Raw genomic sequence first — 22,356 nt, 5'->3', positions numbered from 1 at the left:
GTTGCCCGAAACGCGGAACCGCGTGTTCGTTCGACGTTCGGACGGGGCCGGCACAGATTTCGACTTGGCGCTTTTTATTTCTTTCTGCACGGCGAACGAGGTTGCCGACACGTAGGCGTACACAGGTATACACACATGCGTTGTTCGCGAGGGTTGTTGATTGCTTTCCTTTATCGCCAGTTTACATTCACTGGGCGCTGCCACTGTTGTTACTTGTTGCTGTTTTGTTCATGCGGTGTACACGCGAATGGCGGTCGACGGACGATCTTGCGATGCTTGTCGGCGGCTTGCGCTGAAGCGCCTCGAGTTTTTTTGGTTGTTGTTGCTTTTGTTTCACTTGATGTGCGAGGAACGTAAATATTAGGGTGCGCATCACGGACTTAAATTTCGCGAATTCGAGTTACAATCAGCTGCAATCTATGCTAACCTTCGCAATCCAACTCGACGCGTCCGCGAATAAGACCAGGGAATTCATGCAACCGCCGCCTTGAATTTTGTCCACATGGACGCATCGGTAGCAAACAAGGGAGTTTCTGTGTTCGTTGGAACCGCATGGTCACATGAGATCGATTGCACTGGAATCGGTATTAAATAACACAGGTAGCAAGAACTCATACCCATTGCCAACGGCAACCTCCACCATCCATCTTCTGTAAATAAAGTATTTCGTCGTAACAGTGTGTACAAGACTATGCCACTGGGACTTTGTTCATCGTGGAAGATCCGCATAATCGACAGGCACGCTGAACCACGTCGTTCGACAACGTCTGTCTTTGGATGAGAGGCTCAAGTGCGTGGCGGGGTCGAAACCTTTGAGCCCGTTCCTGAGTGGCTCCGTTTGTGGGATGCGCGTGTTTGTTTCCCGATTTTCGAAGTTTCAAAGGAGTCTTTATCATAGAATGTGTTTTTTTTTGTTCGTTTGTATGTGTGTAACTTCAATGCAAATAATGTCCGTCGTACACTCTAAAAACCAGCCGTCAGTTTAACTGTCATGCTTTTATCATTTTTGACAAGCCAATGTGTAATTCCGACAAAACATTTCTATCGCCGTGGACAAGGAGGGAAGGGGATAGTCGCGTCTACTGCATGAAAAGAAAGATGATGAGACTGCTCGTGATAATAACATGATTCGACTGGCTGCCGTGTGCAGTACGTCGCGGTTTACGCCTTACAAAATGACGGCTGCACGGTTAAATGCTTGGAAATGGTGTCCAAGGTATCTCACGGCATTTGCTGCAGCATTTCTTAGTGTGCGCGGTACTGACGTTATTTCCATGCAATAAAGAAGAAGAAAAAAAAACGCTCTCGAAGTCGTAGTGTTTAGCATGACTTGCTCCAAAATGCGCAATTCTTGAGTAATATAAGCTCAAATCCTGCTGGTGGTAGTGGTAGTATGCTGTTGATGATGATTTATTGGCATCTCCTTTGAAACGAGGCGGCGACATATAGGCTGTTTTGATGTAATCAGGTATGTTGTACTTGCTCTTCAACTTAGCAGTCTTGAAGAGCAAGTACAACATACCTGATTACATCAAAACAGCCTATATGTCGCCGCCTCGTTTGAAAGGAGATGCCAATAAATCATCATCAACAGCATACTACCACTACCACCAGCAGGATTTGAGCTTATATTACTCAAGAATTGCGCATTTAGGAGCAAGTCATGCTAAACACTTAGCAGTCTTGCGACGACACAAGCGATTACACAAATGGGACCAAGAAATGAGATTTCGTATGCCTCACAAGTTCAATAGAAACCACACGAGCATGGTGCACCGGATTCGCCTTGGTGTCGCATTCACCAACCGTTATAGAAATATGATAGGTGCCAGTGATACTAGCCCAAGCTGTGAATGCTGTGAGGTGCCAGAAACACTTGAACATACATTTTGTGTGTGTCCCGCGTACGCGCAAGAACGACAGCAACTTGTCTCTTCCATAGCAAACATCCATGAGAGACCGCTATCGGACGAGTTTCTTTTAGGTCCTTGGCCTAATGCAACCAGCGCAGCCCTGGTAACAAGAGCCGCTGTAGCTTTTCTCCAAGCCACTGGGCTGGACGCACGCCTTTAGAGATACCACAACTCTGTGAATTTGTATATACGCATCTCTTCCTTATACCATCATGATTCATCGGCCTTTTCCCTCCCCGTCCCTTTTCCCCAGAGTAGAGTAGCAGGCCAGAGCAAGTTATGGCTCAGGCCGACCTCTCTGCCTTTCTGTAAATAAATTTCTCTCTCTTTCTTAGCAGTCTTGTATATATCAGTCAGTCAAAGAAGTTTATTGAAAGCTCGTGCGAATTTGTGGGATGGGCATAAAGTCGAGCCTCTAGTCCTGGCGGCTTCCTCAGCCCGCTGGACAGGAAAAAGTTGTTCGTCAAGGACAGCTCAGCAATATATAGCCGTACGCGCTTAGTGCAACGACACGACGATGAACGATCAAAGTTTATCAGACACACTTTCTCGGTCAGTCTTGTGGTGTTTTGAGGCCGTCACTATCCTCAAACGAATTGGAATGTGCAGCGTTAGTGCTTGCAAGCTACTTGTAGGGTCTTGGAACCACATCCTCGATTGGAACCCGACTCTGCGACATTTGAAGGAAACGTTAGCATCGGCTTAGATTCGAATAAATACGGAAGTTTCGTTAATCGACGACTGGCATCAAATTGTCTATGACGATGAATTAAGATATTGAGCAAGAGCGATGATGAAACCTTGCTGACGTTACTTCGCTGAATGCGTCGGCATTACAACATCTCGGAAAGCGCGTACGCGCCGTTGTGAAACCACGCTTCGTGCTTCCTTTCTGGTGGCGGCCTCTCTGTCAGGGCGCGCTGCCTGAACTAATGTCTAGTAAAGAAATGTGAGCCCAGGTGGCGCTACAGTTCAAAGCCGAAGACACGAGCCTTTTTCCTTTCATTCGAATACAGCACGAAACCTCGTGGCTTGGAAGACAATGGGCAATGGGGTTCAACGGTTAGTTCGGATAGGAATTTATGCGTATAACACATTTCCTTTGGTTAGTTGATGCAGAAGTACCGCTTAGACTCGAGTACGAAATAAGGCGGCTCAACAGATTAATTTCGCGGCTGCCTGTTTTTCGTTTTTCTGTCTTAATTTGGTTCCCTTTAGTGTCGTTCTTTGTACAGTCTCTCACAAATTTATTAATATTACGCGAGCGTCGACCACAAGGCCCTGTCAGCGACCTTGCAGCAGCAAAGGGCGGATCGATCGGCGACAGTATATGTACGGGCGCGCAAGGTGATTCTAAGTTCGAGTGCCGTATGCTGCGCCGTGACTTGAGTGGGAAGAGAAACGCTACTACTATAGACACGACCGCGGTTGCGGGGAAACGGGATAAATTTAAGGTCAAGGTACAGCAAGGTACGTTTCTGCTGCCTTTGAAAAATAAACATCATGCAATTAATTGTGCCAAGCAGACAACTTTCACAGGGCGCGAAGAAGCAGAGCCGCAATAATCAAAGCGCACCGCAGGATCTAGGCGACACAGCGTAAGCGGTCTGACGTCAAATCAACACTTCTGTAACCGCCGCGGTAGCATTGCTCGAGGTCGCGGATCTGATCTCGACCCCGATAGCCGCATGTCGACGGCGCGAAATAAAAAGCGTTCGTCCACTTACGTTTAGGGACACGTTAAGGAAGACGGAGTCAAAATTAATCTGGAGTCCGTCACTACGGCGTGCCTCATAATTCGGTTGTGATTTTGGCGCGCAAAGCCCCATAATTCTAATAAAATCCAATACTTCTCCACGATGCGATGTGCCGTGTGAGGCTACAACAATGCTCAACCCTCTCAGTGGTTATGAAATATGGCGTACAACAACGCCCCAAGCAAACACCTCTCTCTTTGTGTTCTGTGTGCTACGCAGACAAACAGCAGTGGTGCACGCAACGAAACGTTTAACATCAACTCACCACTCTCGTGTTGGACTAAACGTTGAAGAAACTAAACATTCGCCGTCAACGTCACCGCTAATTGTCGTCAATCAAAGCAAACAGCACAGAAACCTTCGCTTACATCGATTCCCACAGCGCGTGGGATTTGCATAATGTTTAATTGGAGTTCCTCCTCTTCAAAGTAGAACTCTCTCAAGCAACCTCCGTCTGCCCGATTCTTGGCCTATACCACTGACTGGGTACGCGCCAGAAAAAATTATCGCCGCCACCACCACCACCACCACCACCACCACCACCATCATCATCATCATCATCATCATCATCATCATCATCATCATCAGCAGCAGCAGCAGCAGCAGCAGCAGCAGCAGCAGCAGCAGCAGCAGCAGCAGCAGCAGCAGCAGCAGCAGATTTTCTTTTTACCTGTTTTATAATGTTGCGGGTGGAAAAGGGGAAAGCTCGGGAAAAGTGGCAAGAATCGGTGCTCTTGTGAGCGTTTTGTTAGTATCAAAAAGCCCTTTTCGGAACAATTACAACGGAACCTTTGTTGCGCAGTTCAGTATCGGCATGACTGTGTTTTCCGGCTGGCTGTACTAAATGATCAGTGAATTCTGACTGAGCGGTATACGTCAATTCTGCTGGTCAATGCTAGCCGTATTGCAATATGTTTCTTCGAGCGTCCACGCACAACGCTTCACTCTTATTATTTTTCCTTTTTTTTTCATTCCACCTATACATTCATGCAGTGTATCTGAGCTAAATGGGTAGTCTTATTTAGCTCGATTTTATCGTTTTACTTACCGGTTAATTTTCCCTCTAACTAACAGAAAGCGAGAGCTCATTGCCAGTGTTATGTATTTGCATTCCATTACCATTTCAGGTAATACAAAATTCGCCGGCCTCCATGGAGAAGCTGACCTGGTCGGACGAGCAAGTTTCCACCTAGAGCACAAGTACCGCAGCATAAACTTCTTGGATACAGCACTTCTTAATAAAGAAGGCCTTGCAAATAGAAATAAAGAAAAGTAAAGGTAGACGAAAAAAAATCCAGTGTCGCAGATAGTGGCATTTGTTTGCCGTTTCTTTTTTCTTCTTTTCCTGAACCCTATGTGGTCATAATCGCTATCGTGAGGACGTGCCATGTATTCATGGTCTCAACATCAACTACACCAAAGGCTACGTAAGACGACGCTTGTCGCGTTATCTTTCTTTCCCCGTCTCTTTATTGTGGTCGTTTTTCTTCAAGCTGCGGGTTTGGAAGGTTCAACAGTCGGTCTACCAGTGGCCGAAAATACAACATTGAAACCCTGAAACGCTTGAGAAGGTGGTTCCTGAAATAGTCATTAAATTAAATTATGGGATTTTACGTGCCAAAACCACGTTCTGATTATGAGGCACGCCGTAGTGGAGGACTCCGGAAATTTCGACCACCTGGGGTTCTTTAACGTGCACCTAAATCTAAGCATACGGGTATTTTCGCATTTCGCCCCCATCTAAATGCGGCCGCCGCGCCGGGATTCACTCTTGTGACCTCGTGCTCAGCAGCCCAACACCATATCCACTGAGCAACCACGGCGGGTCATGAAATAGACATGGTTTATTTTATAACAGCAAAGTGTATTTGCGTACATGAATACAAACATGAGATGGTGCCCGTGGAAGTGGCAGCGAGCGTTGCTTGTGGCACATGAGAAAAGAACAAACTCGGTATAGGAAAAAAAAAGGAAGAGACATGCGATACTGGAATTCGATTGGCTAACATAATAATTAGGCGAACTTTAGTGGGCATGACTGGACGAGAACCGTGCAACACCAATTCGAATCTTTCACACGCTTGCGTTCGGGTTGCTTTCGCCTCACCATGCGGGGAAAAATGAAAATTTCCGATACGCGTGTAGAGGTGTTTACAGCTATTATAAACAATGTTAAACGCCGCCTCTCATCGTTTATTTGGGTGTCACGAAAGTGAACCATTAACGGCTCCGAAGACAAAGTGGGTTCTGCTGAGTGGCACCAGGTCCCGTGTTTGATGCCTAGCGGCAGCAGCCGCGTTTCGAGGGGCAGAACTCAGTATGACTTTCATATACCGCAATTTGTTGCCCAACAAAAAAAAAAATAAATAAAAGAAAATCAAGGAGGTCAAAAAGGGTTTGCAGCACTCCACTAAGTTGCAACCCATAATCTATTCGTTTATTTGCGGCGCTGTACTTCTCAATCAATTTTTATTTTCACTTTTTAGATGGGTTCATCAGCAAAGTTCCTGCACTCACATTGTGTGATAGTCCAGTGATCCACTGCCATTGACTGTTGTTACTCAATTACCGTAATGACGGACTTATCATGGTAATTCTTTCTTTCTTGCCCAACTACAGAGACATCGCTGCCGTTGCGGACTCGTTATAAACTGATGAATCTTGATAATCTCGTGAATCGTTAAGGTGATGAACGCTTAGGATAATCAACGCTTACATATGCCCTCATTCATCCTTGACATCGCATAGTCCACACGCACCCTTTTCTTCCCATATCAAGTGTGTCCCATTCCTATATACGCGTACGGCGTCATTTTTCTTAGTTTGCTGCCCTTCAGCTCTGAAGCCAGCGTCTGTTTTTAAAACGTCTTGGCAGAATTTATGCAATTATTCCCAGATTTTTGTTCGCGTTTATTAGACATAATGTTATTGGTGGTTTGCCGTATTTTTCTTTCTTCTTTTATTGTGCACGCCTTGTGTCGTCACTTCTTGGTAGGATCTGTTCAGTCAACAACACATTCTTTTGACGCGTTTTTGAAGCAGAATAATTTTTTAATGCTCTTTTGGTGGCGCTTTGCCCTTCTGCATGTTCTCCCCTTCCCCACCCGTGCAGGGCAGCAAATGAGGCTTTTTTTCTGGCTAACCTTCCTGCCTTTCCTCTGTTCCTTTCTCCCTTTCTCTGGGGAACTTACTGGGGAACGTGGAGGAGAAAAGAAGGGAGTGCCAATGACGATGCGAAGAGAGCGGCTATTATACCACTTTGCCTGAACGACTGAATGGGCCGATAGATGACCGCTATCAGAACATTTTATTTTGGGTGTCTTGCTTTACACAAACTGTGCAAGAGTGATTTTAAAGGCAGCCGTAGCATTTCTGGCGGTGCACTCGACCGGACCATGGAAGCTTTGCGGACAGCTGGATTTAGCATTGGCATTTGTTGGGCGTGTTGGTAAACTGACTTGGAAAGCATATTTAGAGCCAGCGAACAAGGACAGAAGGGAGACGACACCACAATGCGCATTGTGGTGTCGTCTCCCTTCCGTCCTTGTACGCTGGCACTAAATATGCTTTCCAAGTTGGGTTTAGTCGGGGTGTAACGTCGTGCGCTTGCGAAGTAATTGATGATAAGAATATATGTATGATTCAGTACCCCCCTTACCACCGCTTCTGAAAAGAAAAACAGAAGAAGAAAGCAAGAAGGAACGTGGTAAACGCAGTTGCGCACGACGCCAGACTTACAATGCTTAGTTTCGTTATCAAATGTGATTTTACGCATTTATGCACTTCTGTTTATGCAGAAAACTATTCGCTCCAGTGGCTGAAGTGCGTAGGCATGTTCTAATTCCGTGTAGGTGTGTGGTTAGAATTGCGCCACCTTATCTGTCCCGCAGAGAGATGCGGCTGCATGATTCGGCAAACCGGCCACAAAAGCATTCGCGTTTAAAACGGCTCGAAAAATGCAAACGAACGTACGGTGCATGCGGGTCCAGGACAGCCGATTAATCCAATCAAATTTATGGTCCTGCACGACGGCGCCCACGCCTTTGGGGAGCACAAAAAGCTTTCAGGATTATCTCCCGGGGAAAACTATACAGTTCAACAAAAAACCGATGCCCTTTCGAGCGCCGGTTTTCTGACGAGCTGATAGCAGACATTACACGGCGGGAAGTTTCGGCGCCTTACTTTCACTTCCGAGTTTGCATCTACTGGATCAAAGAAACGCGCCGAGGTTGGCCGTACTTTCCGTTGACCCATTGCGGATGACGTAACTGGGTCGACCGCGGGCTGCCAACAAGCTTTTTATTTGCATGTGTGTGTTTCTTACTCTTCGGCGCAGTCCGTGGTAAAAGGCAAAAAGCAGTCGCCATTGGACAATGATAAGCGCAGGAGGATATCGAGAGCCTCTGTGTCGTCGGTTGCTAGTTGCAGGCACTGAGAATTAAGTGCTCGTGGGTTTTCTAAAGATACACTTGAAATCCCGAATGCACTGGAGTGCGCTATCAGTCCGCACAGTTCTCTCCGCGTCGCCCTTTGACTCGAGTTCTCCTTTTCGGGCCTGCCTCGGAAGTTGCGCTGGCGTCGTAGTCTATACTGCGGTGGTGTTCCCTGTGCTATAAGCTGCCCGAACAGCACTTTGCACACTGTTCGCCAATATTTCAACACTGCGAAGAAGATAAGCTTGCAGCGGTTCGAGCTTAAGATAAAGTTTTTGGCTGCAATTCGATTCCAACGCTTCCGTATGAGGATAAGAATCGCATATATCACGGAATGCCCCAAGCTCAGTTTGAGTTCTGAAAAAAAAAAAGAAATAAGCAAGCTTTCACTCGAACATCGCGAGGTAAGCTGAATTTACTGGCATTTTATCAGATGTTGGAACAACCAGTGCACTTTGAGCAAGCCAGCACGACGTATTATAATTTTGTTTGAAAACCTATAAGTATACAGAAAGAAAGAAAGGAAAAGAAGGAATGAAGCAGGAAAAGAAGGAATGCCACCGGTAGAGGCACAGAGCCTGCATTTTCTTTAGGAAAGAGGGGATAGAAATCTAAGAAAGTGAACAGAAGAAGAATAAAAGGAAACAGGAAAAATATTGAAATCCCCAACGCACTCGTGATCTATATATGAAGCGAAGTTTTACTAAAGCGGTTAATTAGATGCTTTACAACAAACAGTGATGCGAGCAATTTTGTTGACTTTCATCGTATGCAACGTGTAATCTCGTGGAATGTTTACGTTTATCCACTACAAACGTCACATCTGCACTGTCCCGCAATATTGAAGACAATATCTTCCTTGGCAAGAAACCGCCACTTTTCTGTATCGGACGTATGTTTCTAATCTTTTCCTAGCCTTTTCCGTGGCCGATCCAAAATTTCAGTTAAAATTATAAACGCCCCTGGGGCCACTGGTTATGTATATGCCACAGGGGTAACTGGGTATGTGTACCCGAGGTCACTTGGTATACGTGCCAATGGACATGGGTTTGGGCTTAGTGACCCACTTCAGTTTCAGTTCCAGTTTATTATTCTTTAAGTGCGATGAATTGGTAAGAGACAATATACAGACGAGGGTCCCAAAGTCAAAGACTGCAACGGCTCAGGGGGTCCCGTTGCTGTCTTTGTGTAACGGTAAACGTTACAGAAAAATGTAACCGATTACAACTGCAATTACTTCTTACAAAAGTGTAATTGATTATAGTTACTATTTACTGCCCCACGAAAATAATTGAGCAATTACTAAACGGCAATTGATTACATTAATGTTACTTTCCTTTCTAATGGTTTTAACATTGCAGAAATATACAGTAAATAGAACAAACATCCTTTAATGTGTCCTCTGTGGCCCTCCAGGCGTCGTTTATCGTCACTAAGAATTACTTTTAACATGTTTATTTGGTGTTCTTCCCTCGTTTTCTTATGACATCCGCAGGGACACCGAAAAAAAAGTTTGCTTGATATGAGCGCTGCAGAAGGTAACTGTGCGGTAACGTAAGAACACTTTGCTCACAAGAGTGTGGTTACTCAATGCTACGAAGTTCGGGTCGTGGTTCTCCATGAAGCGCAATGCTTCATTGATGCTGGGGCTAAGGGAAAGCACTCCCGATAGGGCCAGTGAAAAACTGAAAGAGCGTATATAGGTCCGTGATTCCTTACCGTCAACGTCCGAAGTGGTCATCGCTATCAAGCCATAAAAGCGTCGCTTCAATTCGTCGACCCACAGCTCGTGTGATTTCTCTCGGCGCCCTTCGCTCGTTTACCGCTTAGACTTAAGTGACTAATGGTAAGGGACGCTAGCAAAAACGTTCAGGTTCCTTTAGAACGCGGCCAGAATTGTAATTCAACGCCTAGTTATGCCGGTAAAACGTTGCTCCCGCAATAAACTATAGGGGCCATACACCCCATCCTCACCTCCAACTAGGTCAGGAAGACAATGCCTTTCATCGACTTCAACTAGATGTTGAATAGCCTTCAAACTTATTTGTGCTTAGGCCCTAAATCGCTCGCAAGCTACGCCGAAACTGAAACTACGAATCTAACGGATGCACACTGTGAGACGTGTGTGCTGCGACGCCAGAATAACGAAAATGACGCCTGATGCTAGTCGAGGGAAGGTCGGTGGTGACATGTGTATGCGCAGAAAAGTACTAGACGTATCAAACAACATTTGGGTTTTTTTTTTCACCTCTTGTGTGACAGTGGGACATAGCCATTCTGGAGGATTGATGAAGAACGCATACACGCCCAACAAATGGCTAAATCAAAGAAAATAAAAGAAATCAAAGAAACCGTCAAATATAACTCACCACTTTAACATATTGTTGTACTGTAGAGATCTCTCTAAGCTGACATTTTATGTTCATGCCTAATGTAGGAATTATAGAGGGACGTGCCCATTAGGGATGATTCTCCAAGAATGCACAACCACCCGGTGGCACTTAGTGTCTAAACCGAAGAAAAGAAACTAATTAAATACATCCATTGAATAATATACCCAGTTCCATTAACAGATCGACGTGCGTCATAGAGGCTTGTTAGCCGACATTATATGTTGAGGTTGGATGTAGAAAGTTATGTTTTTGGAACGAAGAACAGAGGTGCACGTACTTAGTCAGAATACAAAGGTTATAATGAGCCCGTTAGCTTGTACTTTAATTTGGCGTAAATATAACCTTTGTATGTATATCCACAAATGTATCTGTCGAGAAAGCGACCAACCCAACAGCAGCCTGCAGCCAGGCAGCCATGCCAATCCTGAGGAATTAGGTAAGGAGAGCTTTGCTTTGAAACAAGAGTACATATCAGAAGGCCCATACAAAGTGAAACAGCGAGAAAGAATGTAGCATGGCAATACGGGAACAAAAGAAAATTAGCACGTGTTGCACGTGTTTCAACAGCAACAGCAAAAAAGATAAAGAAAGAAGGCAAGAAAGAAAGGAAAACCAGAAAAAGAAAACGAAAAAAAAGGACACAGCAAATATTGCACGAGGTCTTGTCATTCAGGACGATTTCGCTGCTAGAAGGAAGTCATTCCTGCAAAAGCAAACTGAGTCTTTAAGAACGGCACCAGAGTCACAAAACAAGGAACCGAACGCCACGCTCATGGAATAAGCAATATATTTCCTTTAGGAAAGTATACGAGGTGTGACACACACATACAAAAAAAAACGAGACTGGTCCAATAACTTATTGTACTTACTGAATGAATTCTCTGTGACATTATCACCTTCAAGGTAGTCCCATTCAGCATTCACACACTTCTGCATACGGTGCTGCCATTGCTGGTAACCGGTCTGGAACGATGTTTTTGGAAGGCTCTTCAGGAGATTCTCCGTTTTTGCCTGAACCTCTTCAACTGAGGTAAAATGGGTTCCCTTTAAGCAAGATTTAACTTTAGGAAGTAAAACAAAGTCGCATGGAGCCAAATCAGGTGAATAAGTAGGATGCCACATCACAGTAATGTTTTTGCTAATGAGGAACTGCTGGACAGATAGGGCCGTGTGAGCGGGTGCCTTGTCCTGGTGCAACAGCCATCCATCACTCCACAACTGTGACCTTTTTTTCCAAATTTTTTCACGAAGTCTTTTCAGTACTTCAATGTAGTAGGGTTGATTAACAGTCTGACCACTGGGAACCCACTCAATCGTTACAATTTCATTAATGTCGAAGAAGACAGTTAACATTGCCTCGAATTTTGATTTTGACATGCGTGCTTTTTTGGGTCTTGGGGATCCTGGAGACTTCCACTGCATTGACTGGCGCTTACTTTCTCGGTCATAGGTAAAAATACATGTCTCATCACATGTTACAACAGATTCCAACAAAGTCGGCTCGTTTGCAATGCGTTCTAACATGTCCACACACACGTCCTTACGGCAGTTTTTGGTCAACGGACAGAACTTTAGGAACAACCTTCTCGCAAATCTTCCTCATGTGTAATTCGTCCGTTAAAATGCGTCAAATAGCTTCCCTATCCAAGTGAACCAACTCCGCCACTGCACGAACACTTAATCTTCGGTCACCACCAAACATCACATACTTTGGCAATGTTTTGGGCTGTAATCGCTAACCTTGGGCGCCCAGCACGTTCATTATAAAATATGAAGACGCCAAATAAACAGACGCACACAAGAGAAGAAAACGGGACAGGGCGCCACTCGCAACTGTTTTATTTACAGAACGCAGGCACTTATATACTGTCAGTCAACACATGCGCACAGAGCAAACATTCATTCACGCATCTAATCAAACATTCATGACGCACCACACTCAAGAAACCTAATCTCGGCCTTATATAATGATATCGAAGTGTCGCTAACACACAAGCTGCCTTTCTTGCCTATGTGATAGGCTTAAACCAGTTCCCTTGCTCTAGTATCTGTTGCGTTTCGCCTGCGACACGTGGTTTTGCCGGCGCAACTGCGGCGGGGCGGCGGACATTTTGGCCCGATCGTCGTCGCCGCAACACTCATCGCCAGGTGTTTCCAGGCGCGACTGCGGCGATGCGACCGCCTAGGGATCATCCTCGCATTCCAGTCATTGTGCCCGAAACAGGCGATGCCAAAGCAGGGATCTCATTCCAGTTATTGGGCCCGAAACAGGCGATGCCAAAGCAGGGATCTCGTTCCAGTCATTGTGCCCGAAACAGGCGATGCCAAAGCAGGGATCTCATTCCAGTTATTGGGCCCGAAACAGGCGATGCCAAAGCAGGGATCTCGTTCCAGTCATTATGCCCGAAACAGGCGATGCCAAAGCAGGGACCATCTTCTCATTACAGTCATTGTGTCCGACCGGCAGCGCCACGACAGGGTGCTACGAGATCGTGCTCGACATGGTGCTACGGCATCGCTACGACAGTGCGCGTCACCATTAGCCCATTGTACATTCACGTGCTCGTCTTTTGAGGGGTTCCTTCTTGCCCTCAACTGCGAGAGTATAAAAACAGCTGCCCCCGGACGCCAAAGAGGAGGGCTCCGATTTCGTCTGTTGAGTGAAGTGCTCTCCCGTCTCTCTACTTCGGTCAAACCTGACCGCCAACTCTTTGCGATGTTAAAATAAACAAGTTGTTTTGTTGTTACCAGTCGACTCATGCTTTGCCGGGACCTTCGGATGCTTCCAGTTGTACCCCAGGCCGCCAGGCCAACGCTACCCTTGGGGCTTGCGACCCAGGTACAACCACGGGCGTCAGCGCCGAGTTCCCAACAGATCGTACCAGCAGTCCGATCCAAATATCTGGTGGCAGCGGTGGGATCGCGACAACGGAGGCCAGCAGCGAAGAGATGCAGTTGACTGTATGCTGAGCAGCTCAACGACGATCCGGGAGCAGTGCAACGAGCCCTGTGTGACGACTGGTTGCCTGCAGCGGAACGACTGCGCGGAATTCCTGCCTGCGAGGTTTGGTGAGTGCGGGACTTTCTTCTTCTGAGCTTTGCCAGGCTTTTGTTAGTGTCAGAAACAGAGCTGGTAATTGTGGTTGTCGTTGCTGCCGGGTTAGTTTGCGGCAAGACAATAGTAAGCAGTAGAGAAAGCAGCATTCAGAGCAGCCATGGATTTGAAGTCGTTGCGCAAACCGAAATTGTTGGAGCTTGCAAGAGAGTTGGGTCTGGATGTCTCAGACAAACTAAGAAAACCTGAACTGCTAAAGGCTATTCTTGAGTTAGAGGCTGAGGATGACGAGCTGTCGGAATGCCTTGAGACTATTGAAGAGAGAGAGACTGCAAAAAGACAGGAGCGCGAACTTAAAGAACAGAAAGAAAAAGAAGAGCGCGAAAGTAAAGAACAGAAAGAGCGAGAGCAACAAGAGCGTGACCGTCAACACGCTTTGGAAATGAAGCGTCTTGAGGTAGAGATGGAACGCGCTCGTAATGGAAGTCAGGCACACGGTGCAGGAGAACGCGTATTGTTCAAAATGACTGACCTGATGCGGCCGTTTAAGCTTGGAGAGGACATTGGTTTGTTCCTGGTTAACTTTGAGCGAACGTGCGAGAAGCAGGGGTTCTCTCGGGAAACGTGGCCACAGCGCTTGCTCACTTTGTTACCCGGCGAGGCGGCCGACGTAGTCGCTCGCTTGGATAGAGAGGAAGCAGAGGATTTCGACAAAGTAAAATCGAGTCTGCTAAAAAAGTACCGGCTGTCTGCGGAGGCGTTCCGTCGGAAGTTTCGGGAAAATGAGAAAGGCAGAAGTGAGTCATATACAGAGTTTGCGTATAGGCTTATGTCGAACATGCAGGAGTGGCTCAAAGAAGAGAAAGCGTTTGGTGACCACGATAAAGTTCTGCAGTGTTTCGGGCTAGAACAGTTTTATAGTCGGTTACCGGAGAACGTGCGATACTGGGTCTTGGATAGGCCAGACGTTTGTACGGTGGCTAGAGCCGCTGAGCTAGCCGAGGAGTTTGTGACGCGTCGAGCTCGCGGAGCTAAGGACGGTCAAAAGGGTGAATTTGGCTCGAAGTTTGAGAGGCCAAAGTTCACACCCATGAGATTAAAGGGGGACACGCGTAGTGCGGATGCGAGCGAAAGCAGTCCGACCAAACGTAAAGAGACGGCGGCAGCCAAACGCAGAAAGCGGTTCGAGATGAGGCGAGCGGGCGTTTGTTATACGTGCCAGAAGCCGGGTCACTTTTCGGCGCAGTGTCCGGAAACAACACCAAAAGTTGTGTTTTTTTCAATAGGCAGCACTGACGAGAACATGAAGCTTCTCGAGCCTTACATGCGAGACCTCCTCGTGAACGGGAAAGAGTGCCGAGTGCTTCGCGATTCCGCAGCTACGATGGATGTAGTTCACCCATCTTACGTAGAACCCCATATGTTCACGGGCGAGTGCGCGTGGATCAAGCAAGCCGTGGAAGCTCATAGCGTGTGTCTGCCAGTAGCAAAGGTGCTTATTGAAGGACCTTTCGGAGCGCTTGAGACAGAGGCGGCAGTGTCATCTATGCTGCCACCCCAGTACCCGTACCTATTTTCAAACAGGTCCGATCACCTCCTGCGCGAGAAGGGGCTTTTGTTTGGTGAAGCTAGTGTTCAGGCCTTAACCAGGTCGAAGGTTCGGGAGCTCGCTGCAAAGGCGGTAGTTGCGGGGCCGACGTTATCAAACAACGAAAAAGGGTCAGAGGCGCAGCAAGCTGATATTCAGAGCACGCCCGAACTGAATAAAATTGAGTCTGTAGCGTTGAAGGCGCCAGATACTGGAGAGGAAAATCCCGATTCGGGAAAGTTAGAAGAGCTATCTACTGATTTGCTCATCGCGCCTACGTCAGACGGACTTGATAGGTTGCTAAAAGTCAGCCGGTCGGCTTTGATAGCCGAGCAAAAAAAGGATGGCAGCCTGGAAAACGTGCGCTGCAATGTCAAAGAAGGTATCGCCAGGAAAACTGCGCGTTTTGTGGAAAGGGGTGGAGTCCTGTACCGGAAGTATCTAGACCGCAGAGGAGTGGAGTTCGATCAGCTGATCGTGCCTCAATGCTATCGTCAGGATCTGTTGCGCTTGTCGCATGGGGGTTCGTGGTCCGGACACCTAGGAGTTAAGAAAACTAAGGACCGTCTCTTGCAAGAGTACTATTGGCCAGGGTGTTTTCGGGACGCAGACCATTTCGTGAGGACATGTGACACTTGTCAGCGGGTGGGCAAACCAGGGGACAAATCGAGGGCGCCGTTGAAATTGGTACCTATCATAACGGAGCCTTTTAGACGGCTCGTTATTGATACTGTGGGACCTCTGCCGGTAACAGCCACGGGGTACAGACACATTTTGACTGTGATCTGCCCAGCGACAAAGTTCCCTGAAGCAGTGCCGCTTAAAGAACTCAGCTCAGTTGAGATAGTTAATGCACTACTGTCCATATTTGCGCGAGTTGGTTTCCCTGCGGAAATCCAATCAGATCAGGGCACAGTGTTTACTAGCGCTTTGACGACAACTTTTCTCGAAAGGTGTGGGGTAAAGCTGTTACACAGCTCAGTGTACCACCCACAGTCGAATTCCGTTGAGAAGCTCCACTCCGTCATGAAGCGCGTGTTGAGAGCCTTGTGTTTTGAACATCAAACTGACTGGGAGCTGTGTCTGCCTGGGGTGATGTTTGCTTTAAGGACCGCGCCGCATGCGGCTACGGGGTTTTCGCCAGCTGAACTGGTGTACGGTCGCTCGCTTCGATCTCCGCTTCGCATGCTTCGAGAATCGTGGGAAGGTAGGGGCGACGACCCAGTCGTGGTGGAGTACGTGCTTAAGCTCCTCAAACGCTTAAGAAGGGCACAGGAGTTGTCAGGTGAAGCAATGACAAAGGCCCAGCAGAGGGCCAAGGTTTATTATGATCGGACAGCCAGGGCCCGTCGTTTTGAGGTTGGCGATGAGGTCATGATATTGCGCACATCGCTAAACAACAAACTAGACGTGCAGTGGGAGGGCCCAGCACGAATTGTTCAGAAACTGTCGGACGTTAACTACGTGGTAAGTCTGCCAGGAAAGCGGAAAGCACAGCAAGTTTACCACTGTAATCTGCTCAAACCTTATAGACAAAGGGAAGCAGTGGTGTGCATGATGGTAAACGTTCCTGAAGAGCTTCCGGTCGAGCTTCCGGGACTAGGCTCAGTGACGAACAGGGAAGACACCGGTCAAGTCATTAGTGACCTTATCAGTAAAGCACCGCTGTCGCCTGAGCAGAAAACCGAACTACACCAGCTATTACAAGAGTTTCAAGGTCTGTTCTCTGAGAGGCCTGGTAGGACTTCTGTACTTACTCATGATATAGAACTTACCTCCACAGAGCCAGTACGATCCAAGGCGTATCGGGTGTCACCCCGCCAGAGCGATATTATGGAGGCTGAGGTAAAGAAAATGCTACAGCTCGGTGTTATTGAGGCAGGTGAGAGTGATTATACCTCCCCTTTGATTTTAGTTGAGGTACCGGGCAAGGAACCTCGTCCTTGCGTCGACTACCGCAGGCTTAATTCCATCACTAAGGATCAAATTTATCCGATCCCTAACATCGAGGAGCGCCTTGAGAAAGTTAGTAGCGCTCAGTTTATTTCCACCCTAGATCTTGTCAGGGGTTATTGGCAGGTTCCACTTACAGAAGAGGCTAGTAGGTATGCGGCGTTCATTTCACCGATGGGAACATTCCGTCCTAAAGTGTTGAGTTTTGGTTTGAAGAACGCGCCATACTGTTTTTCAAGCCTCATGGATAAAGTGTTGCGGGGACAGCAAGAATTCGCTTTACCGTATCTAGACGACGTAGCGATATTCTCCGCATCCTGGTCTGAGCATATGACACACTTGCGGGCAGTGCTAACCCGCCTGCGCGAAGCAGGCTTGACAGTCAAGGCTCCTAAGTGCCAGTTAGCACAGGCCGAGGTTGTCTACCTCGGTCACGTGATTGGTCAGGGTCGTCGCCGCCCCTCTGAAATAAAAGTGGCCGCTGTGCGAGACTTTCCGCAACCGCGCACCAAGACCGATATTCGGTCGTTCTTGGGTGTCGCCGGCTACTATCAGAGGTACATCCCTAGGTACTCTGATATCGCGGCTCCCCTGACGGATGCTCTAAGAAAGACAGAGCCTCAAACAGTCGTCTGGGACGAGACAAAGGAAAGAGCTTTTAGCGCCCTAAAGAGTGCCCTAACAAACCAGCCTGTGCTACGATCGCCAGACTATACAAAAGGGTTCATTGTTCAGTGCGATGCTAGTGAGCGAGGCATGGGCGTTGTACTGTGCCAACGGGAAAATGGAGAAGTAGAACACCCCGTCCTGTATGCTAGTCGTAAGCTGTCCAGTCGTGAGCAGGCGTATAGCGCCACCGAGAAAGAGTGTGCGTGTCTCGTGTGGGCCGTTCAGAAATTGTCATGCTATCTAGCCGGCTCGAGGTTTATCATTGAGACGGATCACTGCCCTCTCCAATGGCTGCAGACCATCTCTCCTAAAAATGGCCGCCTCCTGCGCTGGAGCCTCGCTTTACAACAATATTCCTTTGAGGTGCGTTACAAAAAGGGGAGTCTCAACGGTAACGCCGATGGCTTAAGTCGAAGCCCCTAACGTAGGAATCAGCCTCAAAATTGTTTGTCACTGATGTTTTTCTTCCTGAGGCAGGATTTTTTTTTAACATATTGCTTTTGTTTAGTGTTTCAAAGTGATGATATGCTTTCTAGTGCAATTTTTCAATTTGTGGACGCGTTCTGAGTGATGCTAGACTACTGTAAGGAACTAGGCAGTGGTATAAAAAGGGGAAAGAGCCTGGCAGGGCTTAGTGAGGGTTGTGCCGTGCTTGCTGACTGAGCGGTTGAGTTTCAGCGTAGTTCTAACGCTTGCCGGGAACGAGAACAAAAATGTGAACTCTCCCGAAGTCACTTTGCAGTGTCCCGTGCGAACCTGAACAAGAGAACAAGGCCTTCTCTGTGCGCTGCGCTCAAGAAACGTCGAGGGACGCCCGACTTCGATTATGAGCATCATCGAGCGACATCCCTCCGGACAGCGGATGCAGTCCCCTGTCCATCGGGATCTCCTTCCCCCGGCGGGGCGGTCTGTTGCGTTTCGCCTGCGACACGTGGTTTTGCCGGCGCAACTGCGGCGGGGCGGCGGACATTTTGGCCCGATCGTCGTCGCCGCAACACTCATCGCCAGGTGTTTCCAGGCGCGACTGCGGCGATGCGACCGCCTAGGGATCATCCTCGCATTCCAGTCATTGTGCCCGAAACAGGCGATGCCAAAGCAGGGATCTCATTCCAGTTATTGGGCCCGAAACAGGCGATGCCAAAGCAGGGATCTCGTTCCAGTCATTGTGCCCGAAACAGGCGATGCCAAAGCAGGGATCTCATTCCAGTTATTGGGCCCGAAACAGGCGATGCCAAAGCAGGGATCTCGTTCCAGTCATTATGCCCGAAACAGGCGATGCCAAAGCAGGGACCATCTTCTCATTACAGTCATTGTGTCCGACCGGCAGCGCCACGACAGGGTGCTACGAGATCGTGCTCGACATGGTGCTACGGCATCGCTACGACAGTGTGCGTCACCATTAGCCCATTGTACATTCACGTGCTCGTCTTTTGAGGGGTTCCTTCTTGCCCTCAACTGCGAGAGTATAAAAACAGCTGCCCCCGGACGCCAAAGAGGAGGGCTCCGATTTCGTCTGTTGAGTGAAGTGCTCTCCCGTCTCTCTACTTCGGTCAAACCTGACCGCCAACTCTTTGCGATGTTAAAATAAACAAGTTGTTTTGTTGTTACCAGTCGACTCATGCTTTGCCGGGACCTTCGGATGCTTCCAGTTGTACCCCAGGCCGCCAGGCCAACGCTACCCTTGGGGCTTGCGACCCAGGTACAACCACGGGCGTCAGCGCCGAGTTCCCAACAGATCGTACCAGCAGTCCGATCCAAATATATCTTTACTTCGGGCAAGAATCCGCACATCTGAAAAACGTGGTTCACAAGAGCGTGAGGGACAAGTCCCGATGTGCTTTGGCGAATTTGGGCCCTCTTTCATTTGCTCAACATTTATTTCATGCTCACTGACACGCTCATTAACACAGCGTCCGGTCTGACCTATATAGGAACGACCGCACGAAAGGGGGATCTCGTAGACAACCCCTTCGGCACACTTCATGAAAGGTCGACCATGTTTGGTTCCACAGCCTTTTTCACTTCTTTTTTCTTTTCTTTTGGCGATTTGGGAGCAAAGGCTTCCGAGCTTCCTTGGGGCAGAAAACACTAGAGGGACGCCCATGTCTGCTCGCTACCTTCTTCAGATTGTGGGCCACCTTGTGCACATACGGTACGGCCGCCGGTCTCACCTCTTGCCGGTCTCACCAATGCAGTTGCCCAGCACGTTCATCATCTTCCACACTGTCCCTTCCCCCTGAAAACCGCTTATGCCATTCAAACACACGTGTACTAGACGAAGTTACATCTCCATAAGCCTCGGTCATTATGTGAAATGTTTCCGTGCCAGATTTCTTAAGTTTCACAAAAACTTGATGTTGATTCGCTGTTCGCTTTTTACATCAGACATTTTTCCGGCATAATGCAGTTGCTCATGTTCACTCTGGCGCGATCGATTCCGTCGAAACTGGACGCATGAATAAAGGAGGTGTGTGGGATTACGTCAGCAAAACAGTTGTTGCCAACTCCACTCTTTTTTACAAGCTACACGCTTAGTCCCGTTTCTTTTGTGTCACACCTCGTATACAGTATAATCTCGGTAAACAGAACTCATATAAACAAAATTTCCGCCTAAACGAAACGACAGCCTTATATTTGGTTGTTTCGTTCTGCGTAGCGGCAATATAGAAAAAAAGCTCGCTATACCGAACTAGAATTTTTCCAGCTTCGGGTAAACGGAACAAACTGTTACCGAAAAGAACATTGAGTGTGCAGTCCGAGTGGCATCCGAATGGGTACTACTGTCCGTGCTTCTTTCTTTTGGGTTTTCTCGCCAATTATCTACGTTTTAGATTATCAATGCCGGTTTTGCTGGCTTTGTCGGTGCTTTGGTTAGTGCGGTTCTACCATGATCGTGACTGGCTGCGGTTTCTTTTTGTTGGCAATAACGGCGAGCGATAAATTTACTCAGCGACTCCGATGGCTTCACAGAAACTCACGCACGCATTGATGCCTTCAAGACGGATACGAAGGTCAAAGCTGACAATGTCTTCCAGAGTGGTTGCTTCACCTAAAACAGCTATCCTTCTTTAAATAAAAGCACACAGCGGCTCGGACCCACCGTGGTTGCTTTGTGGCTATGGTGTTGGGCTGCGAAGTATGTGGTCGCGGCATTGAATCCCGACAATGGCGGCCGCATTTCGATGGGGGCGAATGCGAAAACACCCGTGTACTTAAATTTAGGTGCACATTAAAGAAACCCAGGAGGTCTAAATTTCCGGAGTCACAGCGTGCCTCATAATCGGAGAGCGGTTTGGGCTCGTAAATCTCCACAATTTAATTTTAGCACTGTGGCTCGGGAGTGAAATTAGCTATAACCCAACAAATATTTCGTTCAATATTTTTTGTCATTCAGGACACTTAATAAGTTAAGAAAGGTTATCGCAGTTTAAGTAAATTAGCAGGTCCCGCAGTGCTTTGATAATTTCTACTGTCTTCCTTGATTCACTTAATATGTTCACATAGACACTGTGCAATGTCCCATGTTATCCAGAAGAAAATGCCATTTCGACTGAACTTCTAATCTTTTTTTTTTTTACGTGGCTGTTTCACCTTCCGTGATCTGGACACGGCAGCGTGCTTGAACTGGCGCGAGTGTTTACATTTTCTCGCGGTGCCGCAACTACCCCACGTTTGTTTGATTGTACATAGTCTAGTATGTTAGGAAACTACACTCAATCATTTCCCTCAAACTTTATTTACAGTCTTTCTTTCAGTTCTCGCACAGCAATGGACAATTGCAGAAATGCGCTTGCAAAGTCAGCACGTTAGCAAGGCACTATGGGATGTCGGAGCGCCGACTGCCGCGGCCGCCTGCGGCACGCCTGTTCGCCAATGCCTGCGGAGTGAGTGTAGCGTTGGGGCCGCGCGCTTCGGGGCGCTCCCTGTTCCCACAATGCCTTGCGCCTAGCCACCAGCTGAGAGAGTGCTTGCAGTCACCGCTGAAGTCGCGCGGATCGTCGTCGCGGGGAACATTGACTTAGTGCGTGGGCTCGTTATTGCCTCACTTTGTGGTGTAGGGTGGGAGTTGGATGCGAAAATGAAATTCGCAAATTTTACGTCTTAAACAAAAATGTGGCTATCAGAGGCGTGGTAAAGAAAGGATGGAAAGGGGGCTGTCTAACAACGTTGGGTACCTGCCGTTCTTCAACGTATTCACCATAGCTCCGCAGATGATCGTCAATTTTCAGGTTGTAGCCCCGGTAAGGAACCCGACACAGCCGAACCTGAGAGCTACAGCGCCCTTAAGCCACTTCCGATGATTCAAAAAACAATCGCGTGCTCCCCCTCTACGGGATTTTCCGGTCCCTTCTAAACACGTCGTGACGCCAACAGGGTCTCATGCACATGACATCACCTGGATAACAGCTGTCGATTAGCTCATATGCAAGAGAAATGAGCCCCGATCACAGTAAAAGTGGTGAGAAGCTTGAAAAAAGGAATAAACGATGCTCGGGGACATTCATTCTACAAAGGTACCACTTAGTTCAACATATTTTGCAATTATGTACCACTTACGTTGACGCACCTATGTAAAACAGGTTAAGAGTGCAACG

This window comes from Dermacentor variabilis, chromosome 4 (assembly GCF_050947875.1).
Source record: "Dermacentor variabilis isolate Ectoservices chromosome 4, ASM5094787v1, whole genome shotgun sequence".
In the NCBI taxonomy this organism is placed as follows: Eukaryota; Metazoa; Arthropoda; class Arachnida; order Ixodida; family Ixodidae; genus Dermacentor; species Dermacentor variabilis.
Note: the sequence above shows the minus strand (reverse complement) of the source record.